Source organism: Hermetia illucens, chromosome 5, assembly GCF_905115235.1.
Source record: "Hermetia illucens chromosome 5, iHerIll2.2.curated.20191125, whole genome shotgun sequence".
NCBI lineage: Eukaryota > Metazoa > Arthropoda > Insecta > Diptera > Stratiomyidae > Hermetia > Hermetia illucens.
The window spans coordinates 26,815,845-26,829,695 of record NC_051853.1 but is presented as its reverse complement, the minus strand read 5'-3'; the positions used below and the strand labels follow the sequence as shown (position 1 = coordinate 26,829,695).

The 13,851-nt window shown below is 45.4% G+C and overlaps 1 protein-coding gene across 2 annotated transcripts in view; it reads right to left on the bottom strand.

The window, feature by feature from the left end:
- The window catches only part of LOC119658228 (protein artichoke), a 517,332-nt gene that overhangs the window by 121,012 nt on the left and 382,469 nt on the right, over positions 1–13,851 (bottom strand). Inside the window, exon 1 of one of the 2 annotated variants that reach the window (XM_038065502.1) lies at positions 9,141–9,182. The exons of the other annotated variant lie outside the window; for it this stretch is intronic. The gene's annotated coding sequence lies outside the window, so the exon portion shown is untranslated. Of the gene's footprint in view, positions 1–9,140; positions 9,183–13,851 lie in introns of those variants that run through there. 2 annotated transcript variants of the gene reach the window in all.

The following is a 13,851-nucleotide window of genomic DNA, read 5'->3' as shown; positions in this document are numbered from 1 at the left end:
GAGCAGCTCACGATCGTAGGCGCTGTAGTCGCGTTGATCTGGGTTGAGTTGTTTTGAAAAGAAGCTCAACGGTTGCAAGATTTGATTCACCCGTTGGTGAGGAGCGGCGCCTACCACTGCATCTGAGGCATCGAAGAACACAACTTGGGGTGCATCTAGTCGAGGAAATGCCAGCAGTGCTGCATCAACAAGCTGTTATTTGATCGATTCAAACACATGGACGGTCTTAGCAGACCACGCAGCTCCGCGAGAGTCTTGGACCCCGCCTACTTGTCTTGGACCCAGACAAGTAGTCGTTCAGGATCGCATGGTGATGGTCGGCCTTGGGCAAGAAACGACGATAGAAATTTAACATGCCCAGGAACCTTCGCAGATCCTTTTCCCTAGTTGATAGGGAGAAGCTCTTTATCGCCTCAACCTTGTCTGGATCAGGTTGGATACCATCAGGGGTCATCAAGTGGCCAAGAAATTTTGCCTGTCTCTGAAGGAATCTCCATTTCTCAACGTTGAAAAATGCACTCGAGATGTTCCAAGTACTCAGATTCCGATGAGGAGGCGACCAAAACATCATCCATGCGAACGCAACAAAATTCAAGTTTCATAAGACAAAGTGGATGAATCTCTGGAAAGTCTGCGCAGCGTTGCGCAAGAGTCCGAAGAGTGTGCAGATAGCCGTTTTCGAGATGTCTTAGCTCCAAGATCGTAAAAACACGGCAGTTCGTAAGCGATTGTGCAAAATCAAGGGTGAGTGGAATGGTATATCAGTCTAAAACTGTTTGAGTATCCAGACGCCTATAATCACCACATGGCCGCCATTAGCCGTTTGGCTTAGGGACCAAATGAAGGGGAGACCAACAGCAATTGGATGGTCTGCATATACAATGCTTCATCAAATCTTCAAACACTTTCTTCGCAACAGCAAGCTTTCACCCTAGAAAAAGGGCGCACATTCGAGAAGATTGGAGAGCCAGAAGTGTTGACGTGGTGCTACACATCGTGCGTAACAGGCTGGGAGAAACTACATTCCGTAGTAATGTTGCGATACAGTCTGAGGAGTGCGCATCCGTGAGAATTAACGAAAGAGTGTTAATTTGGCAGGTAGAAATTTTCCCTGACGTCTGTAATGAGGTTGCGGGGTCCATTAAAGCCTCGCTCTGGAAGACCACCAGCAGCCCATAGTGGCACAGCAAGTCTGCGCCTTATATGGGGATGCTGATGTCCGTTAAAATGAAACGCGACGAAAATGCTCGGCGAAGTCCGACACTCATGTCCACCTGCCTATAGCCATAGGTGCTGATGGGAGAAGAGTTCGCGCTAGTCATAGGTTTTGGCGAATTAGGGTATTCGAACGGGGTACAGGGGGAACCGACACCTCAGCACCCGTTTCCATCAGGAAGCAACGTTTGCTTAGGGGACCGAAGATTGTAAGGCGACGTGGTGCTGAACATCGGGTAGCCATGCCGCGTCACCCAGCAAGTCAAAATTTTTGTTGCGTTAAACGAGCATCCAGTGGTATATTTATTGGCTGAAGCTTTGTATTTACCATGGTACCAGCAAATCGTCGAGGCCGATGAGGGTCCCGGCGTACGACCACTCGAATGCCCATTTCGGGAAGTTCGACCGTGATTGTGATCGAGATCATTTTTCATTTTATTTATTTCTAATTAGTGTCTTACATCTGATACATTTTGCTTAAAAGTAGCTTAGAATTAGCTTAGCTAGCTTAGAATTATTACAATGGGTGGCTATACATTGTTTGGCCTACCCGACCTTCTCTGTAATTAACTTTATTGTGTAAAAACAAACTGTAATTTACAACGTTCCTTGGCTTTGTATTTAATTAAAACATTACTTAACCTATTTTCAAAACTGCGTCCGCACTAATGACGCGAGAAGGTTTTGTTTTACTTACTTACATCTACCTTATTACTACTTACATTTACTTACATAAATACTTAATTCTACTATATACAATAGCACTTAATATTCATATAGTGCTTAGCCTCTTTGCACTCCTACCAGGCAAGGTGTATCGAAGAGGGACAGGATTATTGATTTTAGGTCAGGGTTCAGTATCTGGCACGGCCTAAGGAAAGTCGCTAGTGGGATTGTTTTGCCCTGCTCATGCAGTCTTCTAATTTTTGGGTTTGGATGGTTTTCAAGTTTATTGAAAAACCGCTCCGTAATGTTGAGAATATATTCTCTAATGGGGTTTATATTTGCTCGCCGGTATACTATGGCGTTCCTGCCGCACTTCTTAGTCTTCCAATTGTAAGACAATCCAGTGCAATGTCTTAATACACGGCGTTCGAAAGACATGCATTTATCCATGGCTTTCGAAGAGCAAGTGATCCACGAGGGGGCTCCGTAGCATATGATGGGCCTGATGAGAGTCTTATATAGGATCAGCTTAGTTTTGGTGCTTAGACCCACTTTTTTGCGAAGAAGAAAGTAGATCTTGCGCAATGCACCATTTGCTTTTCCAATGGCGAGTTTAACATGGTCGTTAAATCTTAGGAATTCGTTGAAATTGATTCCTAGATATTTGATCGATTTCGACCCTCTTACTATTGTATTCCCGATTTCCAGTTTCAGGCGTTTAGCCTTCCTGTGGATAGATCTAGATCCCGAGTATGTAGATTTCCTCCTGAAGATACAGACTTGTGTCTTGGTTGAGTTAATTTTAATACCCCAGCTCTGGTAGTAGAAGCAGAGGTCAACCAAGTAATCCTCTATATCGCTAACTGCCTTGTCTGGGCGAAAATTAGAGGAGTAGACGAGTGTGTCGTCGGCATACTGAATAAGCTCTGTACCGACCTCAGGGGAGGGAACATCAGCAGTGAAAATATTGTATAAAGTAGGACCAGAAATGGATCCCTGCGGCACCCCAGAAGTGACCGGCAAGAGATCGGAAATCTCATTTCCGACACTGACGTAAAAATGTCTATCCTCGAAGAAACTGATGGCAAGTCTGATAGTCGGGATTGGGAATTCGTATTTGATCAGTTTATAGATTAGCCCGTTTATCCAGACGGAATCAAAGGCCTTTTCTAAATCCAAAGCGCAAGCTACCGTGGGTTTGTTATTGACGTTAAGTCTGCTGGCCACAGTATCGCGGAGGTAGCTCAGGGCGTGCTGTGTTCCGTGTTTAGCACGGAAACCGAACTGATGGTCTGGAATAATGTTGTTAAGATTGCAGTGTTGGACCAGCCCTACGGTCCATGCTCTCTCAAAAAGCTTCCCCAGGTTAGATAGAAGTGAAACGGGTCTGAAATTACCAGGTTCACAAGAGACACCTCCTTTGCGAATGGCTATAATTTTGGCTATTTTCCAGGTGGATGGGAAGTAGCCATTATTAATGCAGTTATTAAAAACCGCAAGCAGGAACTTAATGGAGGCTACTGGAAGATTTTTTAAGACAAAATTCGTAATTCCATCTGGGCCTGCTGACTTTTTACCGTTAAGGTTATGGGTAATAGCAGTGAGTTGTGATAAACTCAGAAATTTGCTCGAATCAGTAGGCTTGTTGGAAGGGTTCTGGGCAGAAAAAGACGTGATTCTGTAGCAGTTCCTAGAAGTGAAATCTCTGACTGTTGAATCAACAGTCTTAGTGAGAGCCGTTCTGTTGCTCGGAGGTGTTGCGTTGAGCTGTCGCTCGAAGAATTCCCCAAGTGTTTTTGCTTTCTCAGCATCACTGCAGACTCGCACTTTGTTTTGGGTTAGAACAAAGTTGCGGGCTTTGTATTTCCCGGTTAGCCTGTTGATATTTTGGAACATATTAGCTCCAGGCTTAATGTCTGCAAGTTTGCGGGTCAATTCCTTGCTACGGAAGGTCGCCACCATACCACGGATTAGCGTACTGAGACAGTTAATCCGGGAGAGTAATGCTTTATATTCCGCATTTATTTTATTCCCGTACTCGTGAAATTTGCGCTTAAGATTACGCCTCCAAATCTGCCTAACTTTCAAGTGAAGCATTATCTCATGTGGAAGAGAATTGAATTCAAACTCATCGACTTTTATCAGCTTAGAGTTTCTGCGTGCAGCAGTGTCAATAACGTCAGACGCCAAGTTAATAGCCTCGTCGATTTCTTTGTCCGACAGATTGCGATTATTTGAGAGCTTTTTCAAGTTGAGTTTTGGTGCTAACTCAGCCCTGAATTTATCCCAGTCAGTGTGGGCGAAAGACCTAATTGTGGTCATTACTCTCTTTTGCAGAGAAAAAGGTGAGGACAGTTTGAGATTGACCGCGAAATGGTCGGACATGCCTGGTAAGGTATCACATGATATTACCTGAAAGCTTTGCTTCATTTCCATAGACAGAAGGAAGTAGTCTAATATAGATTGACTACTGGGCCTTGACGGAGAATTCGGCAAGATCATCACGAGATTGGTAGGCGAGAAAGGGTCGTGGATCCATTTGAGCAGGGTTTTCCCATTACAGTTAATGGCCGTGTCGCCCCAGTGAGTGTGCCTGGAGTTGAAGTCGCCTCCAAAGACAAGGTAATTAGATTTCAACTGGAGATCGCTCAAGACTTTTAAGTCATGGCCCAGTTCCTCATTTCTAGATTGGCACCTAATATAAACGGAGACAATGAGAATCCGTTTATTGCCAGCCGTTTTAATGAAAGCCGCCGCGGCGGAACAGGTTAGCAGGTTGTCTATGGCGACTTCCTCGAATTCATAATCTTTTTTGATTAATAGGGCAGAGCCGGTGTTGTTATCGTCCCGGATGGTATTATATCCGGTGAAGTTCACGTTATGCCTGCTTTTAAGATGGGTCTCCGAAACGCAATAAATGTCTGCTTTCAGAGAGTCGATCAACACCTGGGCAGTGGCACGTTTGGCGTGAGATACAAGGGACGCGGAGTTAAAAGTAACGATACTTAACTCCATAAATTAAGAATAAGTTTAATGGCAGCGAATTGCCGTTGTTCATTCGTGCTGGCTGAGGTGAGGGCTCCAACCAATTCACGGAATGCAGCCGGCTGGTTTGGGAGAGACTTTGTTGGAGGTGGAGGTGCAGGAGTCACGCGGGGCAGTGATTGTTTCATGGCTTCAGCGTAAGATATGCCTGGTTTGGCCAAACTTTGCGACAGATGTGCTACTGCCTGTTTGGTCTGCTGTGCTTCTTTAGATTTGCGGACTTTGGCAGCTTCTTTTCGGGCCAGCATATCTTTATATGCTGGGCAACCGCGGAAGCTGGCGGGATGTCCGACTTTGCCGCAGTTGCAGCATTGCGGCACCTCCGTTGAGGGGCGTGGGCAGTCGCCACGCGGATGTTTTGTGGTGCATTTAACGCACCGATGTACAATTGTACAATTTTGAGCAACGTGCCCAAAATTTTGACAATTGAAACATTGAATCTGTCCCAACGGTCTTATTTTTTCTAAGGAAACCTTCTGGTGTAGAATGTATTTCACCTTGAAGGCGTCGTTGAGCTCTTGAGAGGGCTCGAAGGTAACTATAAAAAGTCCCGATTGAGACTTCATTGGAAGAGAAGGATTCTCCTTATGTAGAGCTTTGTCCTGATTTGTCAGGAAGTTGGCTACAGACCGGATTTTGAGCTGCGGATGCTCAGCTTTGAGCTCCGCCAGAATTTCTACAGCATCGGTTTCCCGATGTAATCCTCGAATAATGAGGGACTGCGTCCTCAGGGATTGAGGGGTGCTAGTTGTGGCGTTTAAGCCTTGCTCTTTGATGAGAGCGAAGATTTTGCCGTGATCCTCGATGGATTCGGCGAAAATGAGGGTTTTATCCGCCCTCGTGTTCTTGAACGTTGCCTTTATCCCTTTTGCCTTAAGGGACTTTAGCAGAACAGGAATATTTAATGAATATCCGGTAATCACCGGTATCTTCTGCTTCTTTGGTTTCTGAGCGGGGGTTGGGATAATATTTGCCTGGGGAGTGCTTTCACTAATCTTAACACTTTTGGCACTAACCTTACTCCTTTTTGACTTACGTCTTGTGACGAAGTTGAATGGGTCTTCGTCCTCCGATGTTGCAACGGTGATGTTGTTCGTTACGGTTTTGTTGGCTCCAACGTTGTTCGCTTCAATGTTGCCGGCTACGATGTTGCTGGCTTCTAAGTTGGTCGGCTCTCCCGAGACATCTCCGGCGAAAGCAGACGCACATCCCACGATGTCGTCCACTTCAATGGGCTGTCCGGCTTGCAGGTTTTCCTTCTCCTGCCGTTTTTCCCGTTCTGCTCTGAGCTCTGCCCGGAGCTCCGCGATCTCCTCCTTCAGCATTTTGATTATCTCGAGCAGATTTGCTCGATTCTCGTCTCCGGGGCTCGGGCCCCCCTCTTCGTCAGAGGGGCCCCCTGTCTTCGCCCTCTTGGCGGACATTTTGTCCCCAAGCCCGTCCTGCGTGGATGTCAGGAATTCGGTTCACTAAAAGAAAACAGAAAAAAACAATCGCATGTAAATTATACTTTAATATACGGTGTCTCAATAATATTGAGATCCACTGTATATTGTTAACAGAACGATACTTCCTTTGTTTAATTGCTCTACCGAGCACTCCACTTAACACTTCCGTCACTTTTGTCACTTTTAATTTTCGTTCCTAGAACACTTGAATTGCTCCGCAACACGTCCGTTCACTACGAGATCTCGAAGCGAACTGAGTGATCGAGATCTACCTCCTGAATGCAATGATCTTTGTGACTGCGTCGGCCAATGTGATCACCATGGCCATGAGCTTGGCCACTTCCCGAGTTGTGCCTCGGAAAACTTACGCGACCACGGGGCGCGAGTTCACCTCATGTACTTTGTCGGACGTGTCGGATAACACCTCCAGCGATCCCGAGTCCGCTCAGCTCAAATTGGCGCGAGAGAGACTTTTGCAACTCAGAGGTGATCTTATCCCCACCCAGGTGCTTCAGATACAAACAAGTCGGGAAACCGGAAGCTAGAGACTTCAGGTATGAAAGGTTCTGTGCTTTTCTTTTATAAATAGATTTGAGTGCGCATTTGTCCCATTAGTATGTAGCACGTAATATATTCATATTTTATGTGAGAGTATCCATATTCAGGTGATATTGACATTCAAAGTCTTAAATTTGCAACAACGCGATAACTTTGACCTATTATAATTTTGTTAGTAATAGTGCGATTTCCACTAAATTGGGGGTGGGTTTTGCTCTATGCTATAGCCTATATTGCTGCAAAATTCATGTCAATTACTAAAAATTATACTAATGTACTATTATCAAATTTATTTGAACAGATATCGGTATGTAGGGTATTTCGGACCCTGGGCAACATATAGTAGCAGCCTCTTGATTTTTTTTCAGAGTTTTCAGTTGGACAGTTTCTGAGAATGAGAAATGATCAATATCAACCCCCCACCCTCCCTGCCTTTCCAGCAAACATCGAAACCAAGACCGGCGTCGGAAAGTACTAACCGAGACGTTTCATTTGATAAGCCACGTTTGATGCAAAAAAATTTACCCCCCCTCTTCAATTCGACTTAAAAGGACGTAACTCACTATATGCGTGAGCGTTCACAGTTTCCATCTTTCCACCAAATTCTCCGTCTCCGAGAAAAATGCGTGTGACGGACAGAGAGACAGTGAATCGATTTTAATAAGGCTTTTTTTACACAAAACCTTAAAAATGAAAATGAAAGTTTCACTGGAATATAATTCGTACCCATTACGTGTTTGCGATTATATTTAAATGAAGCGATTACCATCTGTCGTTACTTTCGGTCACGTTGCTCCCAGGGCAGAGGAGAGGCAGCACCTGATGAGTTACCTCTGCCCTAGACGAAACCGTCAGTCAATTTTTTTGTTCTTAAATGGAAGAGAGTTCGTCTTGACATAAACTGCATCCAGTGGTCCTTGGGGATTGCAATCCTCAAAGTGTAATTGATTGGCTTACTTGGCGCGTTCTTGGGTATTTCATTTGGTTTGATTTTTTGGATAGGGCCTGGATAATTGCTCCTGGGCTGCTTTCCGGTTGCACTTTACCAACGGCTTTTCGGCGCACTGCCCGTGGATCACAAATATAATGTTGTATAAGTAAAAGTGGAACACGAATATAAATAAAGACCACTCTCTGGTCATCGGGGTCACCACTATTTGGGATTGGTTTTTTCCCAAATATCGAAAATAAAAAACCCATTTCTTTAATCGTGTTTTAATTTAATTTTTTTAAACGTTCTGCCACGACTCCGGGAGAGTAAACCCTTCTTGTCACTCTGACATCTCTTGCCCCGGTCTCCTGTGAGGCCGTCAGCTGTTTCCAGATGAATTCGCGATGGCGCTAAGGTTCGCGCCTTCGACGTACCGCCACATCCTTATTTTTGAATTTTCAGTTTTTGCTCGCCTGTTAGCTATTCACCGAAGCCAACCAAAGGCTAATAAATAGCTGACGTTTTCTAGTTAAATATTTAAACACCCTGGTTGCATAGAGCAAAGGATAAGCAACTGGCCTCATCATAGTAGACTACCTCGTACTAACGCAGTGGAATTATCTCGAAGCCTGGGACGACGTTTTAGAGAGCCCTATTTCTCTAAAACTATAAATTGCCGGACGTTGAAATATATCTCAACAGTTCCGCAACAGGAGACGGGGAAGGAAGGGTGGAAGGAGTTATTAGGAAGGGATGAAGAGCCGTAAATGATAGGTCAAGGCAGGCATAGGGGGATTAAAATCAATAGAAATAATTAGCGGAGGGGATGTAATGACTACAGTTAGAATATCCGATAACCTGTACTTCTACAGGTTTTTCGAACAGGTTAAGCGGGTAAGACAGGTGAATATTTACGAGAAATAATAAATGCGTTTACACTGGACGGAGAAATGCTTAGGGTTGTAAGCGGAAGAGGGTGGAGGAGGACGGATTTAGCACGGAAGAGGGACTTCCATAATAACGATCCTTGTACATAAGGGAAAGATGAATCTAACTAGCATTTTATGAGTTATTTCCTCCAATATTCAACAAATAAATCATCAACTAGTTCAAACTCAAAGGCATTCAAGACTAAACACGGTTCTTAATTGTGGTGGCATTTAATATTAAATATTAAAAAGATTTTCATTTATTAAAAATTAAATGCTTTCTTTTAAATCCTAACACCTCTGTTAACTTATAATGCATAAAAATAAAAATTTCACAGTTTTACTCACGATTAAATCAAAAAGGATATTTCTGGTACATCCGTGAAACTCACCTATAAAGAAATTAATACATTTTTAATTAAGTTTATTTAAAATTTACATAATCATTCTTATATAACTACATGAAAGATTCAATTGATTGTTGAATAAACACTGCAGAATTGTCGTGAACAAGGATCAAAAGAACTCAAACGAACGATTACCGGCCAAGGATATTTTTGAAGACTACAGGAAATCCGCAATTTTGTATCTCCCAAAACTAAAATACCAATGGACATTGCTCTGAAAGTGGATACAACATAAGGACAACTTAGATATATTCCAAGCAGGGCAATTAGTATAGTATTTCTCTGTGGGGGTCAAGCCGGGCAAGCAGTGACTGATGCGGAACATAGCTCCCTGAGGCCAACCTGTCTCTCTCTAAGGATGAGTTGTCTCTCCTCTGGGACAGTGTGTGCCTTTTCAGGGGCCAATCCTCTCGTCTACCAAGATCGTTGGTGAGTGGTGATAGCCACACCTTGTACGAGGTGACCCTACTATTAACAAAACACTACGGATCTAGACTGGAGAGTCGAAAAGCACCTCCCCCAATCCAGGGTGTCATGCGAACCGTGCCCATTGGATAGTTTGCAGTCGGGGGTAACTGACTGTATTCGAACGGAGCCTCACTGATACCTGGTCGCCTCAGTGAGTAAGTTAGACCCTACCGTGCTACGGGGAGCTATGGCACGGCGGACCTTTTAACCCCCATACTCGTGGGAATCAAATGAGTACAAAACTAGAAAGGAAAACAAAAACCAAAAAAAGCGGGGCCCCGTACCGCAACAAAACTGGTTAATAAGGTGGAGGCACGTCTCCGCATTACTGAGAGCCAGTTGACTACACCCAAGAAGGGAGAAGTTGGGACGTCAAGCAGTGAATCTAAGGTGAGCATTGGTATACTGCGTGGACTACAGCCAACGAACACCACTGCTCAAGGAGCAGGGACCAGCAAAAGCACGTCTGAGATAAATATAACAGACGTCAGGAAGGAGACAGGTCTCAGTGGCGCCGGGGTTAAATGGCACCTGCGCTATCTGAAGGAAGGCCTGAAACCAGAAGAGGCCCTTAAGAAGGCTTAAGATAGACCTAAGCCATCTCTACGGAGCCGAGAAAGTGGGGAGCAGCAGAGATCAGCCCACATGAAGGGAATACTCCCAAAAAATCCAGACCTGAACCCACCCGAGGAGAAAACCCGGGCAGGTCAGGAGTGAAGGCAGGACCCAGGAAGCCCGAAATTAGCTATGCTAGTGCAGTCAAGGGCATTCGACTGGCCATACTGCCAAAAAGGTTTCCCGAGCAAATACCCACTCGGGAAGAACAGGAAATCATTGAGGCACTTGTCGTCAAGCAGATGATCAAGGGTTGGACGTCGAAATTGGTGTTCACCGGGATACGCTTTCGACCAGGCCTTATACTGGTGGACTGCGCGACGGAAGGCACCGCAGAATGGGTTAGAACCATAGTTCCTAGATTGCCAGGCTGGGAAGGGGTAGAACTGCCAACATGTGCTGGGGATGATATACCAGGAGCCCACACGGTGACAGTTTTTCTGCCAAAGACCGCGGCAATAGGAACGGAAGACCTTATGAGATTCCTAATTGCTCAGAATGAAGATCTCCATACTCGACTATGGAGAGTCTTCAGAAGCAAGGTGGAGGGAAAGGGTAAACTCCTCACGATCGGGGTAGATGACCGATCCCTGGAGGCAATTAAACGTCGGAGTTGTCCTATCAACTACCGATTTGGCAACATATCCGTGCATGTACACAAGGAAAAGCCCAGGAAAGAGACCTCGGAGGAGGCATCGGGTGAAAAACTTACCGAGGTCCCTGAAGAAGTCACGGAAGCCATAGAGGCGGAAAGAACTGGATCAACCGGGGAAATAGACCTGCTGCCCAGCGAAGAGCAGAAGCTGGACGACCTAGACCTGGGACTCCTAGGGCTCGGGGGGGGGGGGGGACAGCGACGCGCAGGAAAGCGTCATGTCAGAGGAGGACAGTGGAGAAAAGCTCCAAACAATAACGGAGCCAATGGTCAGCACTAAGATAGCCCAGATAAACCTCCACCATGCGAGAGCTGCATCTGCAGTGATTGCAAGGGCAAATTCCAAGGAGAACATTGGAATAGTGCTGGCTCAGGAGGCCTGGGTGTACCGGGGGAGATTCGCGGTCTGCAAGGAGGAGACATGCAGGTCATTTGGGACTTCTCTTGTGAAAAACCAAGAGCTTGCATAATTCTCAAACGTAATTTAAAATACATATGTTTTTCAGAGTTCTTAACCGGGGACCTTGTGGCGATCCAAGTCTCATTGGAAGCCGGGAGGAGCACTTGAGAGGAAGTTGTAGCATCGGGATACTTCCCAGGAGACGAGAGCCGGGCTCCACCGGAACAAGTCGCAAAACTGACGAAGTATTGCCAGGAGAGGGCGTTACCACTTCTTCTCGCTGCGATGCCAACGCCCACCATGAAGTGTGCGGAAGCAGCGACATTAATCGTAGAGGTGAGTACCTTCTCGAATTTATTCTTAGCAATAAGTTAGAAATATACAACGTAGGGAACACTCCCACATTTGTGACCAGCACCAGACAAGAGGTACTAGATATAATTCTAGGAAATACCCTAATGAACGGGATGGTCAGGAATTGGAGGGTGTCGGATGAACCCTCAATGTGTGATCACAGGATAATCAGATTCGACATTGAGGGTAACTCAGAAATAAAAAGAATAATAAGGAATCCCAAGAGAACGGATTGGGAATCCTACACAATGCACCTGAGCACCAACATTGCCTACCTTCAAGGGGGCGGTGACATCAGGAGCGAACTGGAATTAGAAACGGTGGTGGAAAACCTCAACACAATCGTCATTGACGCATACGAGGCCAGCTGTCCGGCCAAGACAGTCAAGTCATCAAGGGATGTACCATGGTGGAACAAGAACCTAGCCAGAATGAGAACAGAGGTACGAAAACTCTTTAACCTTAACTCTTTGAAAAAGGAAGATGGAACATTCACCGAGAATGAGGTGGACAGGGTACACCTGCTTCTCAGAACTCATTTCCCGGGGTCCTACCCCTCGGCGGCAGGCGACAACAATCTGTCTGACACCCCAACAACGAATAAAAGGGGAAGGAAAGAGAGCTGGAAACTAGCAAAAGAGGTATGCTCAGAAGCTAGGCTAAGATGGGCAGTGGGAACTTTTAAACCCATGAAATCTCCCGGAGTAGATGGCATTTTCCCAGCACTTATCCAGAGAGGCCTAAGAATTATCGTAGAGTCTCTTCTGAGGGTGGTAAGGGGGAGCATAGCACTGGGTTACATACCAAGGGCATGGAGACGGACAAAAGTGGTCTTTATTCCGAAAGCGGGTAAAAAGGATCGTTTTCACCCTAAATCTTTCAGACCAATCTGCCTAACATCGTTCGTACTCAAAACGGTGGAGAAGGTCATAAACAACTATATTAGAACTAACGTTCTAAAGCGTAATCCCCTATATCACTGTCAACACGCTTACCGGGCAGGACGGTCAACTGAAACTGCTCTGTATTAGCTGACAGAGGTACTACGGGACGCCATAGAAACAAAAGAAATTGCACTGTCGCGTTTTTGGATATTGAAGGAGCATTCGACAACACATCGCACACAGAGATACACGATACTCTGAGCCGCAAAGGAGTGGGAAACATCCTAGCATCCTAGATGAGCAAAATGCTAGAAAGCAGACAAATAGAGGTACAAACAGGTACAAATTATATTATCATGAACACCACTCAAGGCTGTCCACAGGGTGGAGTACTATCGCCGCTCATGTGGAGTATGGTAGTGGATGAACTCCTGGACGTGTTAACTAATACTGGAATAGTCCAGGGCTATGCGGACGACATTGTTTTGATCTGTAGGGGTAAATATGAAGATACCCTATGTGATAGAATCCAAACTGGATTAAGGGTTACTAGTGTCTGGTGCAGGAAGGTGGGACTGCGGATCAACCCAACCAAAACCACCATAGTACTATTCACTAGGAGGCGTAAGCTGGATCACCTGAAAGCCATAAGATTACATGATATGGAGGTGAAACGAGAAAAGAGGTCAAATATTTGGGAATCACGCTAGACCAAAAATTACTCTGGACGACACATGTCGGAAACACTTGTCGGAAAGCCACGAGGGCTCTGATGACTTGCAGATCCATAGCAGGAAAAAAATGGGGTTGCAGCCCGAAGATACTACTTTGGATATATACTGCAATAGTAAGGCCAATGATTACCTATGGAGCGGTAATCTTGGCAGAAAGAACCCAACTCAGCACACAAGTCAGGGAATTAAATAGATCCAAAGGCTGGCTTGCGTGTGTATCAGTGGGGCAATGAGGACATACCCAACGGCATCCCTGGAGGTCCTTCTGGGATTAACCCCTCTCCATCTGCACATACAGATGCAGCAAGGAGATCAATTTTCAGGATGGCCGGTAGTATGAGTGAGGCGGGGAGCTGCCTAAATCGAAGGAAGATTGATATCCTTTCTAGGCGGTATCCCGAATTACTGATACCGAGGGACAACATGACAACGAGGTTTCACTTCGATAAGAAGTTTGAAACACGTTGGAGTAACAAGGCAAACTGGAAGAGCGTGGCGGCGACATACGGCTTAAACCAGCAACTGATTACTTGGTACACTGA